Source organism: Bombina bombina, chromosome 2, assembly GCF_027579735.1.
Source record: "Bombina bombina isolate aBomBom1 chromosome 2, aBomBom1.pri, whole genome shotgun sequence".
Classification (NCBI taxonomy): Eukaryota; Metazoa; Chordata; class Amphibia; order Anura; family Bombinatoridae; genus Bombina; species Bombina bombina.
Window position 1 is genome coordinate 726044876 of NC_069500.1, and position 17095 is coordinate 726061970.

Sequence of the window (17095 nt, forward strand, 5' to 3'; positions counted from 1 at the left end):
AAAAAAAGAAGAAGAAATGAACAGCAGCCAATCAGCATCAACAGTGCTGAGGTCATGAACTCTTTTACTGTGTTACTAAGTTGGAAACCAGGTATCCATTAGGAATGAATTATGAATGGGATATATCCTGTGGTACACTGTAGTCATAAAGGGATGGGCATGGTCAGCAACAATACTCAGGTAGGCCATGGCATTTAAACAATGCTCAATTGGTATTAAGTGTGCCAAGAAAATATCCCTCACATTACGGTTTCCTTTCTATCATCTTGAACCAGTCTGCCCATCCTCCTCTGATATCAACAATTCATTGTCGTCAACACAATTGACGCTCATTGGATATTTTCTCTTTTTCAGAACATTCTCTGTAAACCCTAGAGATGGTTGTGCATGAAAATCCCAGTAGATCAGCAGTTTTTGAAATACTCAGACCAGCCCTTCTGGCACCAACAACCATGCCATGTTCAAAGTCCCTTAAATCCCCTTTCTTCCCCATTCTGATGCTAGGTTTGAACTTCAGCAAGTCGTCTTCACCACGTCTAGATGCCTAAATGAATTGAGTTGCTGCCATGTGATTGGCTGATTAGCCATTTGTGTTACCAAGCAATTGAACAGGTGTACCTAATAAAGTGGTCTGTGAGTGTATATGTGATTACCAACAGGTTATGGATTTTTTTCCATTTACATCAATTTTTATTAATAAGTTTATTTTTACATATACCAGTACACCTTAAAAAAGAAAGGGGCGGTTTCTGCTTAAATACACGTCAGGTTGTGATTGGTGGAAGCCGCTATAAATATCAGATGAATTATTATCACCTATGATTAAGCTCTAGTATAGTGCGAAACGCATCAGTGTCACTCCATGCATCCCTGCATGACCATATTTGCTTTTTAATTTTAAGAAATAAAGCTAAATTCTATTATTGTACACCCTAGAGTGTTCAGGACTATTTGTTCTTTGTAAATGGTTAAACATCTGCCTACTTGTCCTTCGGTAGGCCACAGCTCTATTTCCAAAGTGGAAGAAACATTCTGAACATTTCTAAGATTAATCCATAATAGCATAACTTGGCTAACAAAAATTCCAGCTATGTAAACAGTGTGCTGTATAGACAGATCCGAAATCACTTTACCATGCTGAGCCTACCACCCACTTATCAAAACGTAATGAAAAGGTTCAGAGATCCACAAAAAGTGAGTACAGTTCACAATGCTGGGAATGGAGTGTAAAATCTGAAACTCCAATGTAAATTCTTTGTCCACCACAACTGTACTGTTATAATCAAAGAGTTAATTCAGCTTATGGACAAACAATACTGAGTGAGTCCTGTGCAATCAGGGAGTTAAACAACCTGTGTGAGTTTGCTTTACAGCAGTAAATTGAGGATTAAGAAATTGGTGTGTCACAACAGTGATTAAAACCCTTGATTATCCTGTGCTATCAGTAAACAACGGGTTAAGTCATTATGCTGAGCTACTTCAGTGATTTATTACACTTTGTTCTAGGCTGTGGCTGTCCATAAATATTTGGCTCCTCAATTTTTAGGCTGGCTCCTAGACTATGAGCAAATTTGTCAAGCCCTGCGCTAATGAGTAGCATAGTATTTGAGCATAACCTATTACGTTACACTGGCGCTCGGCAATCGTTTCCCAAGACAGCTGGCAGTGCTTAACAGGCTATTAGATTTGCTGCCTCATGATAGTCTGTGGAGCTTAAAGCTGGAATAAAAAGAAACACTCTTCAACTCTCCAGTGAACATTTTTAATATATTCTGTAAATTTATATTAAAAACTTGAAATGGTATCTAAGTCATTAAATGAGGATCAAGCTACATATTGTATTTCTGTGAATCATTAGTATATTAAAAAAAAAAAAGAACAAATATCAGAAATGTTTACTTTACAATAATATATATATATATATATATATATATATATATATATTTATTTATTTTTAAATATAATTTCTAAAATGGAATAGTAACAATTTGTTTGCATACATCTATTATGTTGCTTATTTTGAGATAACCGAGAAAGAAATGATAGCCAAATATTTTTTTTAATTTTTTTTTAAATATGCTCATCCTGTTTAGCGAGAACCAATAACATTTACATGAGCTCCAGCTGGGTTCATGCTGAATACACAGTAACATCATACTAAAGGGAGTAACTAAAGGAAATCTAACACCTGCCTAGTTTTTAGTTTATCATGCTTATATAACAATGCTATTATGCTACTTAGAAATACCGCTGTATGTCAGATGTGGATAAGTAGACAATTATCCCCTTAAAAGGTATACATGCTTATAAAACACATTAGGATGTCTGAATTGTAAACTGACATTTTTAGTTTTAAACGGTCAGAAGTCTACAACAGGCTAAGCACTAGAGACCTGTTCAATTTCAGAAAACCTTAGTATGTTGCATTAACAAAAGTCCAGTGGTTACTGATGCTCAAATAGTGCAATATATCCAGTGGGTACAGACAATGAGACACACGGAATACCAGGTAGGTACAGGAGGCAGAGCTGGTTTGAGGAAAGCTGTCACTGGTATAGCAGAAACAGTATATGTAGCAGGTACAGGAAACCAATGGGTACTGTTGGTGAGACTGTTACAGTTTACCAGGTAGCTACCGCAGGCACAGCTTCAGGAATAAGGTGAGCATTTGCAGATACAAGGTTTGGCTTCTGTTTCAGGAACAAGGCTGGCCCACAATAGCTCAGAGTCATGGGCTAAGTGACCTTTTATAAGAACTCCCACAGCCTCTAGGTAGTTAAAGCATGAGCTACTGTTGGAGTCTCGGCATCTCACGTAGAGGAAAACTAATCTTGGCGTTGGCCAAGACCAGGAGCGGCGCTTCCTAAGGTAAGCTCCTCACAACTAATTTAGTTTAACAGTCTATTAAAAGTGACTATGTAGTGTAATTTGTTGTTCATTCTAAATCAGGTTTGATGTATAGGCTTCTTTTAGCAAGGGTTTTATACATTGAATGAAACTCAATATTCAATTGAGTGGTCCTGTTATTCTACTTTGATGTGGGAATGGACCTATCTGTATGACAACTTAAGCACTCAACAAAATTAGCATACAATGTAGAAAGAGCAAAATGATCATCTAGTTTAGAAAACAAATTTGCTATTAGAATATAGACCTAGCTTTCAACACTGTTCAAGACTTACCCATTTTCTTTCTTTCTATTGAGAAAAACATAATTTATGTAAGAACTTACCTGATAAATTAATTTCTTTCATATCGGCAAGAGTCCATGAGCTAGTGACGTATGGGATATACAATCCTACCAGGAGGGGCAAAGTTTCCCAAACCTCAAATTGCCTATAAATACACCCCTCACCACACCCACAATTCAGTTTCACGAATAGCCAAGTAGTGGGGTGATAAAATAAGGAGTAAAAAAGCATACAAAAAGAGGAACTAGAAATAAAATTGTGTTTTTTATACAAAAATCATTACCACCATAAAAAAGGGTGGGCCTCATGGACTCTTGCCAATATGAAAGAAATTAATTTATCAGGTAAGTTCTTACATATGTTTTCTTTCATGTAATTGGCAAGAGTCCATGAGCTAGTGACGTATGGGATAGAAATACCCAAGATGTGGGAGACCACAGAAGAGTCACTAGAAAGGGAGGGATAAAATAAAAACATCTTTCCGCTGAAAAAATTAAATCTACAAAAAAAATAATAAGCCTTTCTTAAAAAAATTTCACAAATTTCAAGAAAAAAACTTAAATCATAAGCAGAAGAATCAAACCGAAACGGCTGCCTGAAGAACTTTTCTACCAAAGGCTGCTTCAGAAGAAGAAAATACATCAAAATGGTAACATTTAGTAAATGTATGCAAAGAAGACCAAGTTGCTGCTTTGCAAATGTGATCAACCGAAGCTTCATTCTTAAAAGACCAAGAAGTGGCGACTGATCTAGTAGAATGAGCTGTAATTCTCTGAGCCGGACACTGTCCCGCCTCTACATAAGCCTTGTGAATCAAAAGCTTTAACCAAGATGTCCCAATATGATCTTGGAGATCACCCTTGGAAGGAGAACTAGAGGCGGAAAAATGTAAGCAGGTTGGTAAAACCAAGGAACTGCTAACGCATCCACCATCTCCCCCTGAGGATCCCTGGACCTGGAAAGGTACCTGGGAAGCTTCTTGTTTAGATGGGAAGCCATCAGATCTATTTCGGGGAGACCCCACATCTGTAGAATCTGAAAAAATACATCTGGATGGAGAGACCACTCCCCTGGATGTAAAGACTGGTGACTAAGATCATCTGCTTCCCAATTGTCTACACCTGGAATATGTATCGCAGAAATTAGACAGGAGTTGGATTCCGCCCAAGAAAGTATCCGAGATACTTCTTTCATCGCTAAAGGACTGCGAGTCCACCCTTGATGATTGACATATGCCACAGTTGTGATATTGTCTGTCTGAAAACGAATGAATAATTCTCTCTTTAATAATGTCCAAGCCTGAAGAGCCCTTAAAATAGCACAGAGTTCTAAAATATTGATTGATAACCTCGCCTCTTGAGGATTCCACACTCCTTGTGCTGTTAGAGACCCACAGACAGCTCCCCAACCTGTGAGACTTGCATCTGTTGAAATCACAGTGCAGGCAGGACGAACAAAAGAGGCCCCTTGAATAATCCGATGTCGGACTAACCACCAGGACACGGAAAGTTGAATGTTGGGATTTAAGTATATCAACTGTGATATCCGAGTATAATCCCTGAACCATTGATTCAGCATGCAAAGCTGCAGAGGTCTCATGAAAACAAGCAAAGGGGATCGCATCCAATGCTGCAGTCATGAGATCTAAAACTTCCATGCACATAGCCACTGAAGGGAATGATCGAGACTGAAGGTTTCGACAGGTAGAAACCAATTTCATTAGTCTCTTGTCTGTTAAAATCAAGAAAATGGAGAGACGCACTCACTGAGACAGAACAATAGCTAGAAAAACTTCTGTGCTTGTCCACAAGGCCAGTGCCACTCAGGGTGCAGTCTCTTTCTGCACACTATGCCTTTTCACAGAGAAAAAATATCCTGTAGCATATCAGTCTGATCCTGCCCAATGACAGTCCAGCACCGAAATACCAGGCAATTCTTCTCTGAACAAGACAAACAACAAACCCCAGACGTACGTTTCGGCCTCTCTTGGGCCTCGTCAGTGAGGTGCAGTTGCATATCTCTAGGGCATGTGTGCAAGGAGTCCAACGTCTGGTTTCCCCCTTTTACTCTTAGGGAGACCTAAGAGTAATTTACATAAAATCAAGAAAATGGAGAGACGCACTCACTGAGACAGAACAATAGTCATGGACACTGAATCTATCTGGAAACCTAAAAAGGTGACCCTTGTCTGAGAAATCAAGGCACTCTGGTAAATTGTTTTAGAAACAATACAAAATGGGGGAGGCAGAATTATAATAAAACAGGAGTCTTATAAAAATTAGGTAGTATACAGAGTAGTATATAAGTATATAATATAAGTCTTTCTGTCGCAGGGTTAAAGCTCAGGGCACAAGACAGTAGGTTATACAATTAAGTATAAGTAGCTTTGGTCTGCATAAAAATTAGTATTTCTGCTCTGAAAGACAATATATAAAGAGACACTTGTAGGTATGTGTAATATTGCAATTCTCATTCATACAAATAACTTTATTAAGATAACTATGATAAATAATAAGAAAATTAGGATCTCATGCATACATAAGGCTTAGGCATTCATTAAAAACAACTGGAACAGGAAGGTGAGTGGCAGGCTCTACAATAACCAGACTAGCGCACCAAAATAGGATAAAATAAAAAAACGTTAATAGAAAAAATATTAAAAATACATATAAGGCTGTACACAGAAACAGGGGGGAACAAAACAAGTAAGCCTGACGTGTTTCGCGCCCCCTAGTGGCGCTTATTGATAGGCTCACTAGGGGGCGAGAAACGCGTCAGGCTTGCTTGTTTTGTTCCCCCCCTGTTTCTGTGTACAGCCTTATATGTATTTTTAATATTTTTTCTATTAAAGTTTTTTTATTTTATCCTATTTTGGTGCGCTAGTCTGGTTATTGTAGAGCCTGCCACTCACCTTCCTGTTCCAGTTTTCAATAAGCGATTTGGAGTCTATCGCAGGCTACGGCACTCTGCCAGCAGTTTTCATTGGAGGATTTCAGCTTCACTTGCCAGTTCCGGACGCTGCTACACCGCGCTCACCTTCCGTGTATTCATTAAAAACACTTGATCCAGGGAAAAAGATCTAGCTCCCATAATATCCTTGTATTATAAATTCTAAGTAGCCAGCAGTCACTATATTTGCCTATAAAAAAAAACCTTACAAGATTATTTAAGATTATCTAGGTCTAAATCATTTTAAGATAGACTGCACAGCTAAATAAACCAGTTACTGCGGGAGGAGATAAATTTAAACCCCGGTAAGCAACATTAAAAAGAAGACTGGAGAGACAGAGCTACTCCAGACGACCCCTGATGTGCGTTTCACAAAAACGCTTCCTCAGAGGGGGTGCGGGTCACCGCATTAGCAGCCTATTTGACAGTCCATAAATCCCACCCTCCAATGTGATGGGGAAGAAGTTTAGTTACAATTGGCCAAATCAATCTGTCCATCATATGATAGTGGGTTATAGGAGTTGTGCCAGAAGCGTCATTGCTGACGTAAGTACACCAGTTAGAGTAAGACAGGGCAGAGTACAATCAGTAATTCGGATCAGTAGGCGGGTACTGACAATCAGAAGCCAGTGTGGTTGTCGTGATGCGGATAGCATCATAGGAGGGTGTGTATCTCGAAGCAGCTGTTTGTAACATAATGAATGCTATTGGATGATCATGTTTACATACTGTTAAAAGCTTGGACCGTAGATGTGTATTAAGTATGAAAGATATTGTGTACAAAAGTAACTCTGGTAAATTGATCCCCCAACCATGTCTTCGAAGAACAACACAAGTTGATTTGTGTGAGATTCTGCTAAATTAAAAGATTGAGCCAGTACCAAGATATTGTCCATATAAGGAAACGCTGCAATTCCCTGCTCTCTGATTACAGATAGAAGGGCACAGAGAACCTTCGAAAAGATTCTTGGAGCTGTTGCTAGGCCAAATGGAAGAGCAACAAACTGGTAATGCTTGTCTAGAAAAGAGAACCACAGAAACCGATAGTGGCCTGGATGAATCGGAATATGAAGATACGCATCCTGTAAGTCTATTGAGGACATGTAATGACCTTGCTGAACTAAAGGCAGAATAGTCCTTATAGTCAGCATCTTGAAAGTCGGGACTCTTACAAAATGATTCAAAAACTTAATATCCAGAACTGGTCTGAAAGAAAGTTCCTTCTTTGGTACAATGAATAGATTTGAATAAAAACCCAGACCCTGTTCCAGAATTGGAACCGGTACAATCAACTCCTGAAAGCTCTAGATCTGAAACACATTTCAGAAAAGCCTGAGCTTTCACAGAATTTGTTGAAACGTGAGAGAGAAAAAAATCTTCTCACAGGAGGTCTTATTCTGAAACCTATTTCGATACCCCTGGGAGACAATATTCTGAATCCAATGATTCTGAATGGAACCTGCCCAAACGTCTTGAAATAATTTCAATATGCCCCCCACCAGTAAAACTGGATCGAGGGCCGCACCTTCATGCAGTCTTGGGGGCTGGCTTTGGTTTCTTGTAAGGCTTGGATTTATTCCAACTCGAGGAAGGCTTCCAATTGGAGCCAGAGTCCTTAGGGGAAGGAGTGGTTTTCTGTTTTCTATTCTGTCGAAAGGAATGAAACTGATTAAAAGCTCTAGATTTGCCTTTAGACTTTATCTTGAGGCAAAGAAACTCCCTTCCCCCCAGTAATAGTGGAAATAATTTAATCCAAATAGGAGCCAAACAAATTATTACCCTGGAATGAAAGAGATAGTAACCTAGATTTAGATACCATGTTAGCATTCCATGATTTGAGCCATAAAGCTCTTCTAGCTAAAATAGCTGCAGACATAGATTTAACATTAATCTTGATGATATCAAAAATAGAATCACAGATAAAATAATTAGCATGTTGAAGCAAACGAACAATGCTATGCAAATCAAAGTCTTTTTACCGTTGTGCTAAGCTATCCAACCAAAAAGTTGATGCAGCCACAATTTCAGCCATAGAAATGGCGGGTCTGAGCATAGAGCCAGAATGAAAATAAGCTTTCCTTAGATAAGATTCCATTTTCCTATCTAAAGGATCCTTAAAAGAGGTACTATCTTCCATAGGAATAGTAGTACGTTTAGCAAGAGTAGAAATAGCCCCATCAACCTTAGGGACTTTTTCCCAAAACTCTAATCTAGCCACTGGCAAAGGATACAACTTTTTAAACCTTGAAGAAGGATCAAAAGAAGCACCAGGCTTAGACCTTTCCTTAACAATCACATCAGAAATGGCATCAGGAACAGGAAAAACCTCAGGAGTAGTCCCAGGAGGTTTACAGACAGAATTTAAACGTTTACTGGATTTATTATCAAGAGGACCAGACACCTCAATATCTAAAGTTATTAACACTTATTTTAACAAAGAACGAATATACTCAATCTTAAAAAGATAAGATGATTTATCAGTGTCAATGTCTGAAGTAGGATCCTCTGAACCAGAGAGATCCTCATTAGAGGAGGATATATCAGGTTATATCAGTATGTTGTCGGTCAATAAAAATTTCATCAGTATTATGAGAAGTTTTAAAAGACCTTTTACGTTTATTTTTTCATATCAACAGGGATATCATGTACTTTAGATGTTGAAGGAACAACAGATACTGTACTAACCTTCTCTGCATTCAAAAGCTTATCATGACAATTGTTACATACTACAGCTGGAGATATAATCTCCACTAGCTTACAACAGATACAATTACTTTTGGTAGAACTGTGTTCAGGCAGCATGGTTCCTACAGAAGCTTCTGAGACAGGATCAGATTGAGACATCTTGTAAAATGTAAAAAAAAAGAAATATAACATTAAACAGAATTATCTTATTTCCACATATAGCAGTTAAAGGAATGGGAAAAAATTCAAGTGCTAAATTTGGCAAAAAAAGCAAATAGCATAGCCCTCTGGGCATAAAGAAGGCAAGGAGCATATAGGAAGTGAGGTAAAATAAAACTACATTTTTTGACGCCAAGTAGAACGCACAACGCAAAAGGAAGTTGAGAAATTTTTTGGCGCCAGCAAACATCTGGAAATGACGCAACTCGTGTCATAACACAATTTTGCGCCAAACAACCTAGCGTCAACTAAGAAGCAGGAAATGACGAACTTGCATCATGACCGATGCACATTCGCGCCAAAAAAAATCCAAGAATGACGCAATAAATAACAGCATTTTGCATCCTTGCGAGACTAATTTGCCCGCAAGTTTTCCAAGAAAAAAAACAAGTTAAAGAAAAGACTATACCCCAGGTAAGACAAACTTCCTAAAAAACATCATTCCCATAATGAAATTGCTGGACTGCAAAGGGAAATACACATAGACCTGACTCATAGCAAATATAAAGTAAAATACATACATTTAAAACCTTACATTAATACATAAAACACCAAACCATAGCTGAAAGTGTCTTAAAATAATGATACATACTTACTGAAAGACACCCATCCACATATAGCAGATAGCCAAACCAGTACTGAAAGCCAACAGCAGAGGTAATGGTATAAAAGAGTATATCGTCGATCTGAAAAGGGAGGTAGGAGATGAATCCCTACGACTGATAACAGAGAACCCTTGAAAAGATTTCCCGCAAGGAAAACCATAAATCAAATAGGCGATACTCTCTTCACATCCCTCTGACAAACACTATACTCTGAGAGGAATTGGGATTCAGAACGCTTAGAAGCGCTTATCGTAGAAGAAATCATAAAAATCAAGCACAAACTTACTTCACCACCTCCATAGGAGGCAAAGTTTGTAAAACTTAATTGTGGGTGTGGTGAGGGATGTATTTAAAGGTATTTTGAGGTTTGGGAAACTTTGCCCCTCCTGGTAGGATTCTATATCCCATACGTCACTAGCTCATGGACTCTTGTCAATTACATGAAATAAATTGTCATTCTCTGAGATTTCATTTATAGGTCTATATTTGCCTTGAAATGTTTACTAGTTATATTGATAGCTCAGAATATTTCATATTCCACAATGAACAACTGTGTGGACCTTTGCATGTGTGTGTTTTAATCTATGAAGACATTAAACTATGTGAGATTGCTACTGTAGTGGTTCACTTTTAACTGTCACTAACCAGTCTCAACACAGGAGATTAAATAAAATAAGAGATGTTTAAATATAGGGAAACCTAGATTACAAAATGGTGGCATTCATTACTTTAAAAGGACATGAACATGTAATACTAAAACCAAATACACCTGCACATTATTCTTAGGCTAATCTTTGCTTAGAATGCATCATTATGTCTCGCTTTTATGATATCGCATTTTATTTTACCAAAATTTCTATATTGATTTAATCCAGTTTGTTTAGATATAATTATGTAAAAAACATAATTTATGTAAGAACTTACCTGATAAATTCATTTCTTTCATATTAGCAAGAGTCCATGAGCTAGTGACGTATGGGATATACATTCCTACCAGGAGGGGCAAAGTTTCCCAAACCTCAAAATGCCTATAAATACACCCCTCACCACACCCACAAATCAGTTTAACGAATAGCCAAGAAGTGGGGTGATAAGAAAAAAGTGCGAAAGCATATAAAATAAGGAATTGGAATAATTGTGCTTTATACAAAAAAATCATAACCACCACAAAAAGGGTGGGCCTCATGGACTCTTGCTAATATGAAAGAAATGAATTTATCAGGTAAGTTCTTACATAAATTATGTTTTCTTTCATGTAATTAGCAAGAGTCCATGAGCTAGTGACGTATGGGATAATGACTACCCAAGATGTGGATCTTTCCACGCAAGAGTCACTACAGAGGGAGGGATAAAACAAAGACAGCCAATTCCTGCTGAAAATAATCCACACCCAAAATAAAGTTAAATGAAAAACATAAGCAGAAGATTCAAACTGAAACCGCTGCCTGAAGTACTTTTCTACCAAAAACTGCTTCAGAAGAAGAAAACACATCAAAATGGTAGAATTTAGTAAAAGTATGCAAAGAGGACCAAGTTGCTGCTTTGCAAATCTGATCAACCGAAGCTTCATTCCTAAACGCCCAGGAAGTAGAAACTGACCTAGTAGAATGAGCTGTAATCCTTTGAGGCGGAGTTTTACCCGACTCAACATAGGCATGATGAATTAAAGATTTTAACCAAGATGCCAAAGAAATGGCAGAAGCTTTCTGGCCTTTTCTAGAACCGGAAAAGATAACAAATAGACTAGAAGTCTTTCGAAAAGACTTAATAGCTTCAACATAATATTTCAAAGCTCTAACAACATCCAAAGAATGCAACGATTTCTCCTTAGAATTCTTAGGATTAGGACATAATGAAGGAACCACAATTTCTCTACTAATGTTGTTGTAATTCACAACCTTAGGTAAAAATTGAAAAGAAGTTCGCAACACCGCCTTATCCTGATGAAAAATCAGAAAAGGAGACTCACAAGAAAGAGCAGATAATTCAGAGACTCTTCTGGCAGAAGAGATCGCCAAAAGGAACAAAACTTTCCAAGAAAGTAGTTTAATGTCCAATGAATGCATGGGTTCAAAAGGAGGAGCTTGAAGAGCCCCCAGAACCAAATTCAAACTCCAAGGAGGAGAAATTGACTTAATGACAGGTTTTATAGGAACCAAAGCTTGTACAAAACAATGAATATCAGGAAGATTAGCAATCTTTCTGTGAAAAAGAACAGAAAGAGCAGAGATTTGTCCTTTCAAGGAACTTGCAGACAAACCTTTATCTAAACCATCCTGAAGAAACTGTAAAATTCTCGGAATTCTAAAAGAATGCCAAGAAAAATGATGAGAAAGACACCAAGAAATATAAGTCTTCCAGACTCTATAATATATCTCTCTAGATACAGATTTACGAGCCTGTAACATAGTATTAATCACAGAGTCAGAGAAACCTCTTTGACCAAGAATCAAGCGTTCAATCTCCATACCTTTAAATTTAAGGATTTGAGATCCTGATGGAAAAAAGGACCTTGCGACAGAAGGTCTGGTCTTAACGGAAGAGTCCACGGTTGGCAAGAGGCCATCTGGACAAGATCCGCATACCAAAACCTGTGAGGCCATGCCGGAGCTACCAGCAGAACAAACGAGCATTCCTTCAGAATCTTGGAGATTACTCTTGGAAGAAGAACTAGAGGCGGAAAGATATAGGCAGGATGATACTTCCAAGGAAGTGATAATGCATCCACTGCCTCCGCCTGAGGATCCCGGGATCTGGACAGATACCTGGGAAGTTTCTTGTTTAGATGAGACGCCATCAGATCTATTTCTGGAAGTTCCCACATTTGAACAATCTGAAGAAATACCTCTGGGTGAAGAGACCATTCGCCCGGATGCAACGTTTGGCGACTGAGATAATCCGCTTCCCAATTGTCTATACCTGGGATATGAACCGCAGAGATTAGACAGGAGCTGGATTCCGCCCAAACCAGAATTCGAGATACTTCTTTCATAGCCAGAGGACTGTGAGTCCCTCCTTGATGATTGATGTATGCCACAGTTGTGACATTGTCTGTCTGAAAACAAATGAACTATTCTCTCTTCAGAAGAGGCCAAGACTGAAGAGCTCTGAAAATTGCACGGAGTTCCAAAATATTGATCGGTAATCTCACCTCCTGAGATTCCCAAACTCCCTGTGCCGTCAGAGATCCCCACACAGCTCCCCAACCTGTAAGACTTGCATCTGTTGAAATTACAGTCCAGGTCGGAAGAACAAAAGAAGCCCCCTGAATTAAACGATGGTGATCTGTCCACCACGTCAGAGAGTGTCGTATAATCGGTTTTAAAGATATTAATTGAGATATCTTTGTGTAATCCCTGCACCATTGATTCAGCATACAGAGCTGAAGAGGTCGCATGTGAAAACGAGCAAAGGGGATCGCGTCCGATGCAGCAGTCATAAGACCTAGAATTTCCATGCATAAGGCTACCGAAGGGAATGATTGTGACTGAAGGTTTCGACAAGCTGAAATCAATTTTAGATGTCTCTTGTCTGTCAAAGACAGAGTCATGGACACTGAATCTATCTGGAAACCCAGAAAGGTTACCCTTGTCTGAGGAATCAATGAACTTTTTAGTGAATTGATCCTCCAACCATGATCTTGAAGAAACAACACAAGTCGATTCGTATGAGATTCTGCTAAATGTAAAGACTGAGCAAGTACCAAGATATCGTCCAAATAAGGAAATACCACAATACCCTGTTCTCTGATTACAGACAGAAGGGCACCGAGAACCTTTGTAAAAATTCTTGGGGCTGTAGCTAGGCCAAACGGCAGAGCCACAAACTGGTAATGCTTGTCCAGGAAAAAGAATCTTAGGAACTGATAGTGATCTGGATGAATCGGAATATGTAGATATGCATCCTGTAAATCTATCGTGGACATATAATGCCCTTGCTGAACAAAAGGCAAGATAGTCCTTACAGTTACCATTTTGAATGTTGGTATCCTTACATAACGATTCAATATTTTTAGATCCAGAACTGGTCTGAAGGAATTCTCCTTCTTTGGTACAATGAAGAGATTCGAATAAAACCCCAGCCCCTGTTCCAGAACTGGAACTGGTATAATTACTCCAGCCAACTCTAGATCTGAAACACATTTCAGAAATGCTTGAGCTTTCACTGGATTTACTGGGACACGGGAAAGAAAAAATCTCTTTGCAGGAGGTCTTATCTTGAAACCAATTCTGTACCCTTCTGAAACAATGTTCTGAATCCAAAGATTGTGAACAGAATTGATCCAAATTTCTTTGAAAAAACATAACCTGCCCCCTACCAGCTGAGCTGGAATGAGGGCCGCACCTTCATGTGGACTTAGAAGCTGGCTTTGCTTTTCTAGAAGGCTTGGATTTATTCCAGACTGGAGATGGTTTCCAAACTGAAACTGCTCCTGAGGAAGAAGGATCAGGCTTTTGTTCTTTGTTGAAACGAAAGGAACGAAAACGATTATTAGCCCTGTTTTTACCCTTAGATTTTTTATCCTGTGGTAAAAAAGTTCCTTTCCCACCAGTAACAGTTGAGATAATAGAATCCAACTGAGAACCAAATAATTTGTTACCCTGGAAAGAAATGGAAAGTAGAGTCGATTTAGAAGACATATCAGCATTCCAAGTTTTAAGCCATAAAGCTCTTCTAGCTAAAATAGCTAGAGACATAAACCTGACATCAACTCTGATAATATCAAAAATGGCATCACAGATAAAATTATTAGCATGTTGCAGAAGAATAATAATATTATGAGAATCATGATCTGTTACTAAAGTTTCCAACCAAAAAGTTGAAGCTGCAGCAACATCAGCCAATGATATAGCAGGTCTAAGAAGATTACCTGAACACAGATAAGCTTTTCTTAGAAAGGATTCAATTTTCCTATCTAAAGGATCCTTAAACGAAGTACCATCTGACGTAGGAATAGTAGTACGTTTAGCAAGGGTAGAAATAGCCCCATCAACTTTAGGGATTTTGTCCCAAAATTCTAATCTATCAGATGGCACAGGATATAATTGCTTAAAACGTTTAGAAGGAGTAAATAAATTACCCAAATTATTCCATTCTCTGGAAATTACTTCAGAAATAGCACCAGGAACAGGAAAAACTTCTGGAATAACCACAGGAGATTTAAAGACCTTATCTAAACGTTTAGATTTAGTATCAAGAGGACCAGAATCCTCAATTTCTAAAGCAATTAGTACTTCTTTAAGCAAAGAACGAATAAATTCCATTTTAAATAAATATGAAGATTTATCAGCATCAACCTCTGAGACAGAATCCTCTGAACCAGAAGAGTCATTAGAATCAGAATGATGATGTTCATTTAAAAATTCATCTGTATAAAGAGAAGTTTTAAAAGATTATTTATGTTTACTAGAAGGAGGAATAACAGACATAGCCTTCTTAATGGATTCAGAAACAAAATCTCTTATGTTATCAGGAACACTCTGAACATTAGATGTTGATGGAACTGCAACAGGTAATGGTACATTACTAAAGGAAATATTATCTGCATTAACAAGTTTGTCATGACAATTAGTACAAACAACAGCTGGAGGAACAGCTACCAAAAGTTTACAGCAGATACACTTAGCTTTGGTAGTTCCAGCACCAGACAGCGATTTTCCTGAAGTATCTTCTGACTCGGATGCAACGTGAGACATCTTGCAATATGTAACAGAAAAAAACAACATATAAAGCAAAATTGATCAAATTCCTTAAATGACAGTTTCAGGAATGGGAAAAAATGCCAAGGAACAAGCTTCTAGCAACCAGAAGCAATGAAAAATGAGACTTAAATAATGTGGAGACAAAAGCGACGCCCATATTTTTTTAGCGCCAAATAAGACGCCCCCTAAATGCTTTTGGCGCCAAAAATGACGCCACATCCGGAACGCCGACATTTTTGGCACAAAAGAACGTCAAAAAATGACGCAACTTCCGGCGACACGTATGACGCCGGAAACAGAAAAGATTTTTTGCGCCAAAAAAGTCCGCGCCAAGAATGACGCAATAAAATGAAGCATTTTCAGCCCCCGCGAGCCTAACAGCCCACAGGGAAAAAGTCAAATTTTTAAGGTAAGAAAAAATGATTGATTCAAATGCATAATCCCAAATATGAAACTGACTGTCTGAAAATAAGGAATGTTGAACATCCTGAGTCAAGGCAAATAAATGTTTGAATACATATATTTAGAACTTTATAAAAAAGTGCCCAACCATAGCTTAGAGTGTCACAGAAAATAAGACTTACTTACCCCAGGACACTCATCTACATGTTTGTAGAAAGCCAAACCAGTACTGAAACGAAAATCAGCAGAGGTAATGGTATATATAAGAGTATATCGTCGATCTGAAAAGGGAGGTAAGAGATGAATCTCTACGACCGATAACAGAGAACCTATGAAATAGACCCCGTAGAAGGAGATCATTGCATTCAAATAGGCAATACTCTCCTCACATCCCTCTGACATTCACTGCACGCTGAGAGGAAAACCGGGCTCCAACCTGCTGCGGAGCGCATATCAACGTAGAATCTAGCACAAACTTACTTCACCACCTCCATAGGAGGCAAAGTTTGTAAAACTGATTTGTGGGTGTGGTGAGGGGTGTATTTATAGGCATTTTGAGGTTTGGGAAACTTTGCCCCTCCTGGTAGGAATGTATATCCCATACGTCACTAGCTCATGGACTCTTGCTAATTATATGAAAGAAATGTACATTACTGAAATTCTTTAGTTTATTCATGTAATAATCCATACAATTTCCTTCTTTGATTTTCCATAAGGAATGTTAAAGAGAATCTCCGTGCAGATAAGGCAGCAGCACTGTTTAATTGGAATACATGAGAAAGTGCCACTGAACTTGTTGTGCAATATGAATCACACTGCTATTTGCCAGCCAATCAGCACCCTTGCAAGAGGTGTAGTGTAGCAGTATTGCAACCTGCAGCAGATGCAGAGATGAAATTGAGACTGAACTCTTTTTCATAAAAAGGACTTTCTCAACTTTCTCAAGAACTGAGAAATGTGCTGCCGAGTTTAGACAAATATATGCTACAGCAACTTTTTTATGCAATAAATGTTTTGATTTTATATCACAATGTTGCCGTTTTTCTGGATGTGAGTGAGCCTATAGCCACCAATGGCCTGGTGTCCAACTACACGCGAGTAGCCATCTACAGGGTGATTATTTAGGTGTTCTTTGTATCACAGGGTATGGTATGTGGCACCCACTTGTATTTTTCAGTGAGTTGGTGAAGTTGGTTGGTTTTCCTGTGGTCCAAGGACATAAGTGGAGGGGTGTCTGGTTTCTTCAGAGACTGTTTTGGCTATTGGACTTTTGCAAGTTATTAAACCTATTTGCATATATTTTATGTTATTTGCTAAAAAAAAAAGTCCTATTTAGTTTGGC

General features: G+C 38.4%; 1 protein-coding gene across 1 annotated transcript in view; it reads right to left on the reverse strand.

The window, feature by feature from the left end:
- Window positions 1-17095, reverse strand: part of PCGF3 (polycomb group ring finger 3) — a 299567-nt gene that overhangs the window by 72188 nt on the left and 210284 nt on the right. The gene's annotated exons all lie outside the window — the stretch shown is intronic.